Source organism: Canis lupus, chromosome 20 (assembly GCF_048164855.1).
Source record: "Canis lupus baileyi chromosome 20, mCanLup2.hap1, whole genome shotgun sequence".
Classification (NCBI taxonomy): Eukaryota; Metazoa; Chordata; class Mammalia; order Carnivora; family Canidae; genus Canis; species Canis lupus.
The window spans coordinates 11,761,143-11,778,289 of NC_132857.1; the positions used below are offsets into that span (position 1 = coordinate 11,761,143).

Below are 17,147 nucleotides of genomic sequence, written 5' to 3' on the forward strand. Positions count from 1 at the left end.
CTTTGCCTTAGACATATTTATAAGAACAGACAGAAAAAAGATAAATACTTCTTACTCTATATAGTTATGAGAGTGAATCATGTAAAGCATAATAGAATATTCCAAAATATATGATAAATCATGTCTTCAGAAAAAGGAAAATCAATTCAGGATAAAGTTTAGAAGAAAATTCATAACCTTGAAAATGATTAAATACTGGATAGGTGTAGACTTTAAAGAAGATTTATCATGCCAGACAATGAAGGTAGATTGAAACATGGCTCATAGAAGGGAGAAAGAATGTGAGCAAGGAAACTCCTGACAAGAAAAAAGTCTTTGTGTAAACAAGCAGCTACAATTGGAATTCTTTGAATAGATTTAAACTTTTAGAAGGTACTAAGTTTATTTTGGAATTTATGAATGTTGGAGAACAGATGAAATTTAATAATATTAAATTAGAAAGATCTGAAGGATTTAATTTTTTGTTTCATTGTTTAGAGAACAATTTGAATGCTAGCTATATTCCAATATTTAAATTATTATACTATTGAAGAAAGACTTCTTCAATAGGAGAACTTACCCTGGCTTAATATAAAGACAAATATATAACTCATCAGCAACAACAGAGCAGATAAGAGATTGCAACTGTCATCAAAGTTTTAATTTAAAAAAATGAATTAAAATTAGGAAAGATATTTTAACCCTTAAGAATAATTTCGACCTTGAGATTTTGTATGTACTGCAATTTTGGACACTTGAGTTCATCTGGGAAACTAAGTATGCTCTGTCCATATCTATTCCACTTTTGAAACGTTTTATTTTTGTTCCATTTTTTAAATTTGAATATTAATTTTCTAACTGACAATACAGAAAAATTGTCAGTTAGAAACAAATTTTACATAGTATTCTTTATATTTTTTTTAAGTTATACCTTACTTTATTTCTAATATTATTTGAATTTGTTAATTTTTTTCTTGAATTTGCTTCGGATGTATTAGTATATTTTACTTTTCTTTCAAATAAATCTTGGGCATATCATAGAATGTCATCTGTATAGTTTAAATTATACAGAAAGTATTGACATCTTTTGTGGCCTGTATAAATATATTATAAAATTGTTTCAAAGACTTAAAAATAAGCATTTTTATTTTAATATTATATATACATAAAATATTTACATTTAAACATAAGAGGAATATTATATCTCACCCTTATGTGGTATGTGTTTGAGTCTAGTAAGTCAATATAACTCCAGTAAATAATATTTGATTGTTTTTCACCTAGTTAATTTTCTAGATATTGGTACATGAATATTTTTCTTAAATATTCCTCTATGTTACACTTTAGTCTGTAAGCCAAATAAAGTTTATACCTCCTTCTTACAAAGAGTAATATTAATTAATTAATTACAAGGGCATTATGGGGCTTGATATTGAAGTTTCTAGAAGCAGATTCTCTGTACCATTTTCTAGCTCTATAACTTGGGCAAATTTCTCAACTTCTCTGTATTTCAGTTAATAACCTATAAAATAATTTAATTTCATTACCTACTATTTAGGAGTCGGCTGAGGAGAAAATTATTTAACTCATATAAAGTTCTTAGAAAAGAACCTTACAGGTAGTACTCATTAAGTGTTAAATATTAGAATTACTATATTTAAAGGTATTTTTATTTATTTATGATAGTCACAGAGAGAGAGAGAGAGAGAGAGAGAGAGGCAGAGACACAGGCAGAGGGAGAAGCAGGCTCCATGCACCGGGAGCCCGACGTGGGATTCGATCCCGAGTCTCCAGGATCGCGCCCTGGGCCAAAGGCAGGCGCCAAACCGCTGCACTACCCAGGGATCCCAGGATTACTATATTTGCTGTTCTATTTCTACAGAGGTCTATCCTTTATGAATAGAAGATAATATGATCTCTTCGTACCTCAGCCTACTCTACTGAATACCCCAGGCCATCCCCTTACCCCATCATTGGCTTCCTTCCCCCCAGTGAACTTAATATGAATATAATTAGAATTTCTGATGAAGGTTCTCATTAGAATTTCTGATGAAATCAGGGAAACACATCGGTAAGCTTATCAACAACAAGATTCTGCTGCTTAAAGGGAACAGATACTTGGCTGGGTGTCCAACAAAATCTACAACTAAGCTTCCAGCTCTTCAGGAATCTCTTGGACTGAGATAACAAGCTCCAGAGGAAAATAAGAGGCCAGATCCCTGTATTTTCTCTATTTTCTGAAACCTGTAACTATAACTTTCATATTACTTGCCATTGACTTTCTTTAGGGTTTAGTGTAATCCAAAAAGTCAAGATTTTATACAATCAAAAGAAAAAGTATGCCCTCTAAAGAATATATATATAAAATCTCTCAAAAAATGGCTACTTCTACCCTGAACTTTCTAGTTTAGCAATGGTCTCCCTCTCTAATTTTAGAGCAACGTCTTCCGAAGCCTGCTCAAGACTTCAATTTTAGCACCAAAACCTCTAAGAAGATAGTTATTTCAAAAATGTAGAGTCCAATATTTGACCATTAAATATATATTTCTATGCTCCTTACTTTACTCCTACTCACTCTTCTCTAAGAATTTGACAAACTTTTTAATGTGTTCTGAAGCTTAATCTTATGGAATACTCTAAAACTGATAACTCCGAGAGTATGCATCTTCTCTACGCAGCATTACTCTAATGCTTTTATGAGATACATTTCCTTTCTGATCATATCTGAGGAGTTGTCTTCAACCACAGATAAAGATATATACTATACAAATATTCTTAAAAATTCTTACTATATACTCTTACCCCAGATGAAGGAGAATTTCAAGGTTGCAAATGTACTTATTTACAACTGAGTCCAATTTGGGTGAAACCCTTATTTCTTCATATTGGAATGAACTCAATATTGCCAAGTAAGGCTAAAAAAACCTCTTCATTTAAAAATATGATTTATTTTTAACCATTTAATAACTCTAGAATAATTTTGTGAATATCTTTTCTTCTCCTGAAAGCTCAGGAGGCAATCTAAGTTTCAGGATTAGTGATTAGGTTGGGAGTAATGGATCATCCTTGTTCAGAGCTTGTGGGCTACTTTATTCATAAACATTATTTGTCCATCCTGACATCTGCAAGAGCTAGCAAATCACCCAGTATCTTCCCACTCACTATGTGCCTCCATTGCTGAAATCCATTTCACAAGCTCTTTGGCTGCCTACCCTTCTCTAGAGTCTTTGGATATATTAGATTGCACTCAGCCTATCCTTTGCACTCCAAGTTAAGCTGGTCAATATTTGAATGCTTTCTCTAACCACATTGTATTTTTCAGTGTTTTCTAAGACCATCCTTAGTCTCTTCTTAGATAGTCCTCTCAGAGTCTTTCTTTACCACACTAGTCACAGACTCAGTACAGGGTCCCTCCAACAGAAATGTGGTCACTCAAGATTTTTAGGTTAGTAGCTTCCAAGGTGGTGGTGGGTGGGGGGAGGAAAAGTGTAAGGAAGAAATATGTATTCCCAGAGAAACATTTAGAAATGTACTGGATGCTTTCTGACACAGTGACTGGGGTGAAAATGTTCAAGATGGACCTACAAAAATAAAAAATGTCCTCCATCATCAACACCCACTTATAGATCAAAGGATCTCATAACTCTCATTAATGCTTCAGGGATGCCTACTGCTTAAACCTCCTCTCTTTAAAACAGAAGAGGATTTAACACAAGAGTCAAATTATTTCAACCCCAAATCTCTTTTACAAATTTGTTATTTCTTTTAGGTTGAGAACTAGCTCGTGGATAATTCTCTCAAGTTTATGGTTTATGAATAAGCCACATGTTTTTTTTTTTCTTCAGTTCTTTTTGTACCTGTTTTTTTTTTTAAAATGGGAGCTCCATCTATTTTAGTAAAGCAAATTTTCTCTCAAATATGTAATTTCTACCTTGGTTCATCATTTTCAAATAAAATTTGAAAAAGTGATTTCTAATTCCATGTACATTAGGGGATGATTAAATTTAATTGATGTGTAATATAATGAATATGGTCTCTGACATTTCATTAGGCTTAGGTCTTTTTAAAATCAGTGTTTGATAAATAGGGATGGGAAGATATGAATAAATGGATGAATAAATAGATTGATGCCACTTTCTATTATTTATTAGATATATTTTGTATTTTGAGAAATTCCTAACACTCATTAACACAGATCTCTATCAAGAAATTTTATATTACACCAGAAAGCCCGTTATGCTTCTTTTCAGTAAAACATTCTTCTCTCAACGCCTAAGCAATCACTGCTCTGATTTCTATTACTATAAATTAGTTTTGCCTCTTCTAGAAGTTCATATAAATGGAATTACATAGTCTATATACTTTTATGTCTGGTTTCATTCACTCAATCATTTTCTCAATGTGATGCTTCTGAGGTTCATGCATGTTCATGCAGGTATTACTAGCTCATTCCCTTTAAATACTGCATCATATCCTATTTTATTATCAATAGGCAGTTTTTATTTCTAGTTTTCTTTCTCCATCTCTTCCTCTGGTTCTTTGAGCATCTTTAGGACAATTGTTTAAAGTATTTATCTGGTAGATTTGCCACCAAGGTTTTCATAAAGAATGTTTCTGTTGTTTTATGTTCTCCTTTGAATGGGACAAGGTTTCATTTCTTTGTATGCCTTGTGATTTTTTTGTTGGAAACGAGGTATAGGAATCTAACAATGTGGTGACTCTGAATATCAGACTCTTCCTCTTCCCAATGTTTTTGTATTGTTATAAGGTGTCTCTGTGCAGAAGATGAGTAAATTTGAAATGTAAACTTGAGGTCTTTTTAGGTCTTTTCTAATTCTGTAACTTTCTCTGGACCCTCACTGTGACTTTTTTTTTTTTTTAAGATTATTCATTTATTTGACAGAGAGACAGAGAGAGAGAGAGAGAGTATACTGTGACTTTTTAAAATGCCTCTGTATATATGGCTGCTTCCCACTCTCAAAAAGAAAAAAAAGAAAAAAAGAAAAAAAGAAGATGAAATAAAATACAATGGCCCTTTAAATTCCCCAGAAGTGACTTTGGGCAGATGGGAGGAACTCAAACAATGGGGATAGCTGCAAAATCAATGGCTTCCCTATAATCAGTGATCTGAAACATACCCCAGATAATTGAACTACAAGCTCCTGATGGCTAACCCCAACACCCAGAACCTTTCAGGTTCCTCTTGAATCTGTGTCTCCTGGACTTAAATTCTTAAAGACTCCAAATAAACTTTTGGTTTGCTTGCTTTTTCAGTTTCCAATTTAATGCTTTTACATTCTGAGTCAAAGAACTCTGTTTTACACATTGAGAAATTATCATTTGCATTAAATCAGAGGTGTTTGATTGCCATATCTAAACTTTACTTTAGATTTTACTCTTTTCTGGGTAGATCACTGACATGGTGAATGAAAAGTGAAAGAACACTGATTTTTAAGAACCATAGAATGCGTGATGGAAAATTTTTTTCCTGGTAAGTTGATGTATAATAAAATGCCTTTGGAAAAAAAAATAAAGATTTTGTTTGTTTATTTATCTATTATTTATTTATTTATTTGAAAGAAAGAGCAAGAAGGAGTATGCACAGGGAAGGGCAAAGGGAGACAAAGAGAGAGACTCTGAAGCAGACTCCTCACTGAGCACAAATTTTGGCTCAGGTCACAAATTCAGGGTTCTGGGATCTAGTCCCACATGAAACTCCGTCTCAGCAGGAAGTCTGCTTGAGGATTCTCTTCCTCTGTCCCTCCCCTTCAAGTAAATTAATTAATTAATTAAATAAATAAATAAATTAATTAATTAATTAATTTTAAAGCATGTAACAAATCTTATTTATGAAAGATACTGTCTGCTGTAATTATTTTAGTTATGGTGGCTTATCAAAATGGAATAGTACCTGATTTCAAGCCAAATGTGCCAAGTGTAATAGTTTTTCACTATTGTACTAGTATTTTGTATCAGTCTAGTTTATGTTTATTTACTTTGGCATAAAGAAATTTATGAAATTCTAGACACCTTATCAAACAGATGCAGCATTTGCTCTACTTCATCTCCAAAAAAATGTTGGGGTCATTATCAGATTTAAAAGTGGCAAGCTGTGTTTAGTATGAGAGATAAACTGATTTTGAGAATATTTCAAACGTTCAGCCTTGCTGACTAGAGAATAATGGCCTCAATGAAATGTTCACAACATTTGAATTTTGTTTTATAACTCTGTGCTTCAAATATGAGCAAACTGATGCACTAGGCTCACAGAATATCAAAAATAAATTAGATGTCAAGCATATGTGCTTGACTATTTGTATATTATGGGCTTTGAAAAGAGACATTGGAGATGGCTATATTTTGAATTACATAAAGCAACAATAAGTTCTTTTGAATTTGTTTTGACATGAGATAGTTTTAATAAGCTCAAAATGCCATCCACATAGACTGATTATATCCACACTGTCCCTTTAAATTCTTTCTTTACAAAATATATGGCTTGTTCCTGAAAACTTATGCACTGTGTTACCACCCAGGGAACTTTGTCAGTTATGCAGATTATATTATGTATCTCTACAACCTTTCACAGAACATTGCCACAAAGCTTCCTTCCCTTCTGCTTCATGTTAGGCAGAGTCACTTCCTTTTTATTGGTTTCCACTTCTTTCTGTATGAGATATATAGCCAAATAAAAGATCATTTGAGGTATATTTACCTTGGTAGGTATAAAAGACAGCTGGACATTAAGGCTTTATTCTCCTGGATATGCTTGGGCCTTCAAAAAATTTCCAGAAGCCAATCAGCCCAATTTATTCAAATCAGCATATGGATGTTACATCGTCATGCCCTTTGTGCACCTAGCTTGAAAAAAAAAATCTATCAGGAATTTGAATTAAAAGGAACAGTCCTCGTTTTACTTAAACTGCCATGCTTATAAATATTACGTGTCTGGATGATTTATTTTGCTTCGCGTGAAACCTTTAAGGACTGTGGCAAATGTGCAGCAGAAAACAAAATGATATGGTATTTCTCATTTCAAAGCAAGGGGAAAGATACACTTACAGAACGAAAACCTCAGTTGGTTCTGTTAGGAAAATCATATGTATTTTTAAAAGATAGACTGCTATTAGGTTCTACTGTGTCAATAAAATGCCCCTTGCTATATATTTACCCACTGGTTTTTAGTGAATTCAGAGAGAGAATCTTAACATTACGATCAATCAGGTCAATTACAGGGTTGAGGTGGGGTAAATGATACTATTATTTGCATGATAAACTCTCTTTCATCCCTTATACTGCTTCAAACCTGCACCTGCTTATGCAGCTGTAGAAAGGAAAAAAAAAAAAAGAGCAGCAAAAAGCAGAGATTTAGAAATATTATAGTGAATTACAGTGACAGGATAGGGTTAAAAGCAACAAGATTTTAGGTTATGAAGTTTATTACACCGACCAGCTATTAATCTATGTTTGCTTCTGTTCAACTTCCCTTTTCTAGAGATGTATGGAGGATATATGATAACAAATACAAAAACAGGTGTTCCATAATGCGATAAAATGGAGTCATTACAAAAACGATATTCAGAAAAGTATCATAAGCACATCTCCATACAGATGAGAAGAACAAATGAGACTACTGAACCAACAGTAATGCATTTCTCAAACTGATAGGCACTCCCTGAGACAAAACTTTTACTTCTGAGGAATGGGGTTGGTGATCTGTTGCTCAAAATGTTTCAAACTGTAACAGCCTTTTTAAATATCAGACTTTTACTAAAATGGAGACTACATGTATATTTTGAGGATATATTGCCGCACGTTACAGATCTCATTCTTAACTCGTGATCCATAACATTCTTAGTTTTAAAAAATAATGCAGCTCAAAAACAAAATCACCAAAGGCTTTAAGTTCAGTATTTTAAATAAATTATGTGTGTATTTTAGATAGGATATCGTATATTTAAGTATATAATAAAAGTTTTTAAAAGTTTTAAAGAGTTGAATAAAAGTGAGACAATTCCATAATTACAAAATTTTTCTAAATGATAATCAATTTACCATAAAACTAAAAGTGATACACACACATACAATACGTATACCCAGCTCCAGCTAAGATGTAGGAGTCACTGGGATCAAACTTGTCTTCTAGTCTTAGCTATAAACTGAATGAAAAACAGTAGTTTTCAGACATTGACAAGGAAAGCACAGAACTATAATCTCTCAGCAAAGCGGTAAAAAAAGAGAAACCCAGAAGATTCTCATAACTTTTGCCTATATATACTTTTTGGACTAAAGCTCAGGAATGGGAAACCCAGTCGAAGCACTAGAGCTTGCTGAGTTAAGAAGATACAGATTGATGATTAAGGAGGAACAAATGGCTGAAATTTGCAGGCAAAGTAGCAAAGACAGAAATCAAAGGTTGACCCTTGAACAACATGGGGGTTAGGGAAGCCAACTTCTGCAGAGTTGAAAATCCACATACAGCTTTTGACTCCCCCAAAACTTAACTACTAATAGTGTACTACTGATTGGTAAAGCTTTGCCAATAATACAGTCAACTAACATATATGTACCATGTACTATATTCTTAAAATAAAGTAAAATAGAGAAGAAGAAATGTTATTAAGAAAACCATGAGAAAAACACATGCACAATCCTGTACTGTATTTATTGAAAACAACCTGTGTGTAAGTGGATTCAGGTAGTTGAAATCCATTCAAGAGTCAACTGCATACAAAGAAACAGCTGCAGACATCTGCAAAGCAGTCCTCTTGATATGTTGGCTGAATGATGAAGAATACATGCACAGGACAAAGAATAATAAGGGTGTAAGAAGCTGAAAAATCCAAAAAGCTCACACAGAATTAGGCAGTAATTTCGGTTCTAGCCACTTACAGTCTTGGTCTTCTTGGAATATCTGGAATATTCAGAATAGACCTGGGTAGGGTTGTAATTTAGTAGGGCTAACGTGTACTTATATCAAAGGCTACTCTAGACGTTTTCTAACAAAACTTAAAAACACTCTGCATTGTTAAAGTTCAAGCTTCAAAACACTTTAAAGAACAGTAAAACAATATTCAACAGTATTAAATATGCCATATCCTATATCTGATCAAAATTAAGAACCACACAGGACTTCTAAAGATGAAAAGTACAGTATTGAAATTAAAACAATTCTGGATGGAATCAATAGTTACCACAGAAGAAATAATCTATCCACTCAATGGCAAAGCAATAGAAGCTGCCAAACTAAAGCATGCACATACAAAACATTAAGATAAAGAGAAAACAACAGAGATTCCATGACCAGTGGTGAAATAGTGAGCAGTCTAACAGATAACCACACGAAAGCCCACTTATAGATTTTGAGAATATTAAGCAGGCTCCATGCCCAACCAGCATGAAGCTGAACACCAGGGCTTGATCCCATGACTCTGAGATCATGACCTGAGTCAAAATCAAGACTCAGATGCTGAACTAACAACTGAGACACCCAGGAGCCCCTGCACAAGGCCCATTTAAATCACATTGCTGAAATCATGGATAGAGAAATCTTAGAAGCAAACCAAAGAAAACATGCAAACATATGTAAAGAGAAGACAATTATAAAAATTCTCCCTCTCCCTCTGCCCCTACCTGCACTCTCTCTAAAATGAATAAACATTTACAAAGTAAAAATATCTTCATCAAATTTATACTTGAATATTCAAAGCAACTGTAGTCTCAATCATCCCAAACTGAAAATAATTCAAAACCCATTCACTGGTAAATGGAAGAACAAGGTGCTGTATATGCATAATTGAGATAACATCCTATAACAAAAAATAGTGAATTACTTCTGTATACAAACATAGATTTATCTCTAAAACAGTGCGATGCTCAAAAGAAGATGAACATGAAAGTGATCATGCTATAATATTCCATTTCTATGAAAATTTAAAGGAAAAACTAATTTATAACAACAGATAGGACATCAATGATTACTTTGGTTTGAGGATGACAGCAAAACGTGATAGAGAAACTTCTTGGGGTGACAGAAATGATTTATAATCAATGCTGCTTGCATAGGAGTATGTATTTATCAAAACTCATCAAAATTGTAAATTCCATTTCAATAAATTCAAGTAAAAATCTATAGTAAAAAAGTGAACATTATGAGGAAGTATTTTGGGGTCATGTAACACAACTAAATATTTCTAGTATAAAATTGGAGTACTGGGGGCAGCCCCAGTGGCACAGCGGTTTAGCGCCGCCTGCAGCCCAGGGCGTGATCCTGGGGACCCTGGATCGAGTCCCACATCGGGCTCTCTGTATGATGCCTGCTTCTCCCTCTGCCTGTCTCTCTCTCTCTCTCTCTCTCTCTGACTCTATAAATAAATAAATAAATAAATAAATAAATAAATAAATAAATATCTTTAAAAAATATTTAAAATTGGAGTACTGTAATTAATCTGTTAACCCCAGCATTACTGATAGAAACTGGTGGCCTACATAATGCTAATGAATATTAATTTTACATATCTCATTCCCATTTTAAAATCCATGTTGTTAACCAAAAGTCAAATTTTTGGGGGTGCCTGGTTAGCTCAGTCAGTAGAGCATCTGACTCTTGATCCTAGAGTCATGAGTTTGAGCCCCACCTTGGCAATAGAATTTAAAAAATAATAATAATTATTATAATACAATTTTTAAAAAGGAAATTTGTTGAATTTGTAAATAATTCTCATAACTTTATGTGAAATTAGCTCTAAAATATTCTAGTTTGAATGATAAATGTCCAAATGTCCTTTTGAACTGCTATAACAAAACTCCATAGCCAGAGTGGGTGGCTTTTTAATACAACAGGAATTTATTTCTCACAGCTCTGGGACTGAGAAGTCCAAGATCAAGGCAACAGTAGATTTGGTGCCTGGTCAGAGCCCAGTTCCTGATGCACAGATGACCATCTTCTTCCTGCACATGACAGAAGAGGTTAGGGGGCTCTCCAGGCTATCTTTTATAGGGGCACTAACCTATTCATGAGGGTCCCACATGTAGGGCTTAATCATTTCCCAAAGTCCCACATTCACTAAAATCACATAGGGAATTGGTTTCAATATACAAATGGGGGGAGGGTATAAATATTCAGTTTATAACAATGCTTAAATCCTGTCACTATGTCAATATTCACACAGCCACTTGTTGTTGAACAGTTTGATCCATTTCTGTTTAATTTTTCTCAGTCTGTCTCTTACCCTCTCTTTGTAAACAATAGTGTGTGTTAGCATTGTGTCAGTCCCTGAGCTCTGTGGTCTCTGGGTTTGTCCACTCTAACTGGAGAACTGGAAAGCATGCTGGGCACACAGGACTCCATTCAAACCCCTGTGTTATGAGACGTGGACATACTTGGACAAATTCTAGCAAAAGCCTTTAAACAGCTTAAGATGGAGTCATTAGGAGGACCCCACCCTCCTCTAAAATTCAGCTTGAGAAAGCTCAAGACTGTCAAAAGAATTAGCCATTTGTTTCAGCTAAGAATTCCCTGCCCTAGAGCATTGTTTAAAAAGTTTACAATTGTAATCCTTCCTCTGTTCTTTTGATAAATATATGTATGTATCTCCTACAACCCAGGAGTATCTTTCTCAAGGACCTGGGAGCCATGCCTTTGAAATGTCTATCAGAAAGGATACGGACTCGGTGTCCCAAAATCTGTTGCAGAATAAAATTCTAACATCAATACTGCCAGCTAGCAGACACAGCTGTCTCAATGGCATTTATACTGACCAAGCTGTTATAATTTGTCACTCCCCAGACCATATTGAGCATCCACTTGCCCCTTCTCTACTCCCACATTATTCCTTAAAGCACCCAGACAACTCTGCACAAAATTGATTTGACCACAACTCAAACTCCCCTTCTACCAGTATTTGTAGAATAAAATCTGCTTTCATTCTTTTTTAAAAATATTTATTTATTCATGAGAGACACAGAGAGGTAGAGACACAGGCAGAGGGAGAAGCAGGCCCCATGCTAGGAGCCTGATAAGAGACTCGATCCTGGACCCCGGGATATATCCTGAGCTAAAGACAGATGCTCAACCATTGAGCCACCCAGGCATCGCATAAATCTGCTTTCATTTTTTAAGTAATGTCCAGCTTTGTTTATCTTTGACCAACTAGAGTTAAATTGATGATGTAACATAGTAAGCTAAACAAATGATTCTTCAAAATGGACTAAGGAGTCAATACTAACATGAACACCATCATCAAAATTATTCCCATTTCTAACTTTAAATTGTATTTATAATGAGTAGTTTACTTGAATTAGTGAAGAAAATAAAATCAAGTTTTTATTAAAGCTGATAACCTTCAAAATCCACTTTATTGAAAATCCATTTTAACAAATTGTTATTGAACATTCAAAAATTTTTATTTAATCTGTATAATATGGTTCTTTCTGACTGTAAGCATTTAAGAATAGTTGTTGACTTTAAATCATTTCTTATTTGCAAGAATCCAGTGAAAGCAAACATAATTTCACTAGAGAAGAAAAAAAAGAATAAATAAAACACTCCTGACACTCACAAATAGCAATGCATTGTATATTAGTTAAAAAGCACATTTTTAGAGTCATATTACTATTCTTAGAAATTGTATTATATACAGAAATTACTTGTTTTATAATTTTTAGGAAATAATTAAAGTAGTTATACAATTATGACCATTGTTTTTACAAATTCTAGGGAACATAAAATTATTTAGGAATTTTTAGACCTACTAAAAATTATCTCAAGGTTTCAAAGCATCCAGAGATAGCTAGTCTTCCTTTTTGGTACTTTTGCATTCCACTCTAAATCTTAACCTTCTCCTAGGTTTATTATCATCTTTTAAAATTTTTTCTATATTTCCATATGTTTCATTTTAAAATGAGCTTAAGCAGGTTAGTTTGTTGATTTAGAATCTTTGCAGTAAATAGCAATCTAGATTTACTTTTATTTTCTTTTTACCTCAAGTGACAATGCCTTTCATATTCATGACTGTGAATAATAGATAGATAGATGATAGATAGATAGATAGATAGATAGATAGATAGATAGATGATAGATGATAGATATTGTGTATGAAAGGCGATCAATTATTATCAGAGAAAAATAACCTGAGTGTAGTGATTAAAATAAAACATTTCTGCAAGATAGAAATTATAATTGCTTTACTGAACTTAAGCTGCACTTTATACTCTGAATAAATTAGGCCATTATTATTCTATGTTCAAATTCCTAAGGGTATCTTGCCTTTGGTTTGTATCTATTTAATTCAGATCAGTTAGTGAACACCTTTGGTTAATGTCATGATATTTCCATTATAAAATTCAAACTCTCCTGAAAGAAGTGTGTCAAGTTGCTACCCTTCAGTGAAGGTGCATTCCATTAAAGACTTTGCTTTTGGAGATTCTTTAGAACTTGTTTTAAGAGCAGACGGTATTAAGAAACACTGTATAAAGGTACAATTGATTCATTGAATCTCTTTCTTGCTAACCTGTGCTATTTTTGTACATTTATCTTTTCTAATAAAGTCTTTCATAATTTTTCTTTTTCTTCATTTCAATTGTCCTGTTCCAATCCATTTTCTTGCACTCTCCTATCCAATATATTTACCTGTCACACTTTTATTATTTTCCAATGTGAATCCCACAAGGAAGAGCTGTTTCAGTTGAGTAGAGCTCACAGCATTCATTATAGCCAATCAATTGTGCAAGTGGAGGTAATGAATAATCAGAATATGGGAAAAATTATCAAAATAGAAAAGAGTAATAAATATAAATGAGACAGGACTAATCATTCCTTGAATATTATCAGGATAATATTACTTTTGATTTCATATGAAATGAAAATTACAAAACATTTATCAATTTGTTTTATCCTGAATGCAAATGTCAGATCATATAGAATGTTCTTGTGGATACAGAAAATAGAAAATACTAGGTGAAGATGGTCTGTATAAAGTTTAAGCCATAAATTTAAAGTGTAGTCATAAGGATTTTTGGCCTCAAACATTTCAGAAATCACATTTAGAAGCTTGCAAACACCGCTGTGCCTGAGAGTTTATTTTTTCTTCGTTTACTAAACTCTTGGGCAAGAATCCCACTGAGAACAAAAGTATTATTATTCATTAGTTCATTTTGTTGACCTTGAGATGTCAGCATCATGTGTATAGCTAGCAATATTGTAGGTAAATAAAAGAAAAAAGCAGACAGAGAAAGTAACTAAAATGCATAAGTAGGAAGAAATGCTAAGAAAAATGTTCTTTTCTAGAAGCTTGAAGTAAAAGATTAGATTATAGTTTGCAGCATCAAGGGCACACAGGAATGGCATACAATGATCATGATTTATGGAAGTATTTTGGAAGGTAGAAAATCAATATATATTCTAAAAGTTCTGTTTTGCTCAGATTAACCTGAACTGTACTCTTTCATATCACACTGGCTTAATTGTGATAGTGAGTTTTAAAAATACACCCACACTCACACATACACATATATATCAGAATGCTTTATTCTAATTAAAATAAGTATGCATGTATTTAGCTTCATGGTTTAAATATGAAAATCACCTTCAGAATACAAACATTTAGAGTTTTGAAATTTGAATACCTTAATTGAGTGTTTGGTTCTGGAAATTTTAAGAATTAAAATTGATATATCACTGGTCTATCTTTAAAATGCTCAGGATTGTTAGAATATAAACTTCCTCTGCTTAAGTGAGCACTACATTTTTTTTGGTAGGTCTTAGCAAAAATTATTAGTGATACAGTAAGTTATTCATAAATCACCTGTCAGCCCCAAATACATAGTCAAGCGTGCCTGGATTTTGGGATGATATCTATACTTGTTTTGAGAAAATCAAACTAAGAGAGACTGAGACAGTATGTAAACTCACTGATCCCAATGCTGTCTATTACCAGCCATGTTCATGTGGGGATACGCATAGTACATTAAATTCTCTTTTTAATGTCTTATTTTAAATCCTCCATTCCATTGCAAGAAATAAAATAAGGCTGTTTTCCACCTTGAAAATTTGTGTAGAATGTAAAATAAGTAAGTTATTGAGAGACTGAAATATATTAAGGAATGTGTTTTACTTAAAATAAACAAAGAAAATGTTGTTCGGAACCCCCCACTCAATAAAATACAAATAGATAATAGGTGGAAAATAGATAAATTGATCGATAAAGAGGCTACTATGATGTTTTCAGCTTGGGCTTTAGTCAATATTGCCCATGGTAATCCATTGAATGTTGTAGTCATCCTTCTCACTGATTTGTTGACAATATTGTTTTATCTAAATAAATATGTATTTATATTTTATATAGCATATAAATATAAATGTTTCCTAAATTAAATATATATGGCAAAAGGTGAAGCAGAAGCAGGTCATATGACTGTGTATGTTTGGTTTTATGGTACTGTGAGGCCTAAAACGATTATGTTTGTAAAATTAAAGTTTGCTCAGAAATTAAGGATTATATTTTAAAACGTTTCTCCCAAGGTCTTCTTATTACTAAATCAAGCATATTCTATACATTATTAAGGAGCTAAAATTGCTACATACTGCTCAGCCATCATAGTTTAAAATCAAGTCTAAGAAGCTTGTTAGCATGATAAATTTATTATTATTTTTTATTCTCAGAACCTATGCATTTGTATGCTAAATTGAACGTGTCATATTTCCAAAACTTATATGAATATGAAATTTCCTTAAAATAGCCAGTGTTTTCATATTTTCCTAGAAATACAAAAAATTGCATTTTTGATGACTCTTACTATGCCTATTCATTTTACAATACAAAATGCATGTAAAATAATTATTGAACAAGAAAATTTATGGTATAAGATTCTGTCAATAATCACTTCTTATAATTCACAAACTGGAAATTTATTATTTCTATTAAAAATACAAAATTACAAAAAAAAAAAAACAAAGTGAAACAATTACCATGTTTGGTTAATCTTCTTGCTACAAATATAATTTTTATGATCTGCATTGGCTATTATGATAGCTAAATACTATAAATAGATATATGTTGATATAGATATGTAAACACATAGTAATTCAGAAATAACAAATTGTTATTATTAAAGAAATAACTGATAAGTATTAATTCAAATATGAAAAAGACAGAATTTAATTGAATCTAAATGGCTATAATGCAACATATCGTCATACATAATACGACGCTATAAATGAGCAAAAATCTTGTTAGATTGTTTCCTTACCTCCCAGATTGTATAAAATCATTAACTAAAGAATAGTTGCCTTTCCATTAGTAATTTGCACTTTCACTGGAAATGTTTTGAATTCTCTTCTCTTGTGTGTTTCAACCTCCATGCATCCACACTTAAACAACTAAATGAGTCATGTCACTTGCGGTTGAGCATTCAGAAATCTCTACCTTCTAAAAAAATTTAACTGAAATTTATATAGTTAGCTTTCTATACATTTCCAAATATTAATTGTCTCTCTAACAACGGTAAATTCTTAAAATTCTGTGAAATTTACGTGGGTGGATGACAATGTTGGTTTCCACTATCAGGAAACTTTCCTAAATGGGAATAGAAATTAAAAAGGGAGGGGGGCTTATTATACTACCAGTGGTAGATAACTGCTTTGTGTGAATGGATGTCTGGGTCATTGGATTACCCATACAAAGATTTAGGTAGGATCCACACTAGAATAAAGACAGCCAGAAAGAAAGTAGCAAGCACAAAACAGTTTATTTATTTTTTTCTTTGTTAAAGGAGGAAAAAAAATTATTGTTATGTCCATGTTCCTTTCTAAGCCCATATCTTTCACAATGGATCCTATCCCTTTCCATGCGCTCAAGGACTTCACTTCTCTCTAACTAATGCCTGTTTTTCAGGTCCTCTTTATTATTATTATTATTTTTTTATATTTTTATTGGGCTCATTGAATAGGGCGCCAGATCTGCAGACATCTATTGTCTCCGCAAGCCAAGCCCAGCCCACACAGAAGCAACTATGTCTAAGGGACCTGCAGTTGGGATCAATATTGGCTCCATCTACTCCTCACGGGTGTCTTCCAGCACGAGAAAGTGGAAATAATTGCCGATGATCAGGGAAACCGAACCCCGAACGATTGATCAGTGATGCTGCGAAGAATCAAGTTGCAATGAACC

General features: G+C 33.0%; 1 long non-coding RNA gene across 5 annotated transcripts in view; it reads right to left on the minus strand.

The window, feature by feature from the left end:
- The window catches only part of LOC140611666 (uncharacterized), a 212,324-nt gene that overhangs the window by 122,530 nt on the left and 72,647 nt on the right, over positions 1 to 17,147 (minus strand). For 4 of the 5 annotated variants that reach the window (XR_012012776.1, XR_012012778.1, XR_012012775.1 and 1 more), the window contains exon 2: positions 6,695 to 6,836. This is a non-coding gene — a long non-coding RNA (uncharacterized lncRNA). Of the gene's footprint in view, positions 1 to 6,694; positions 6,841 to 17,147 lie in introns of all 5 variants that reach the window. The other variant, XR_012012777.1, reaches the window with a different exon arrangement.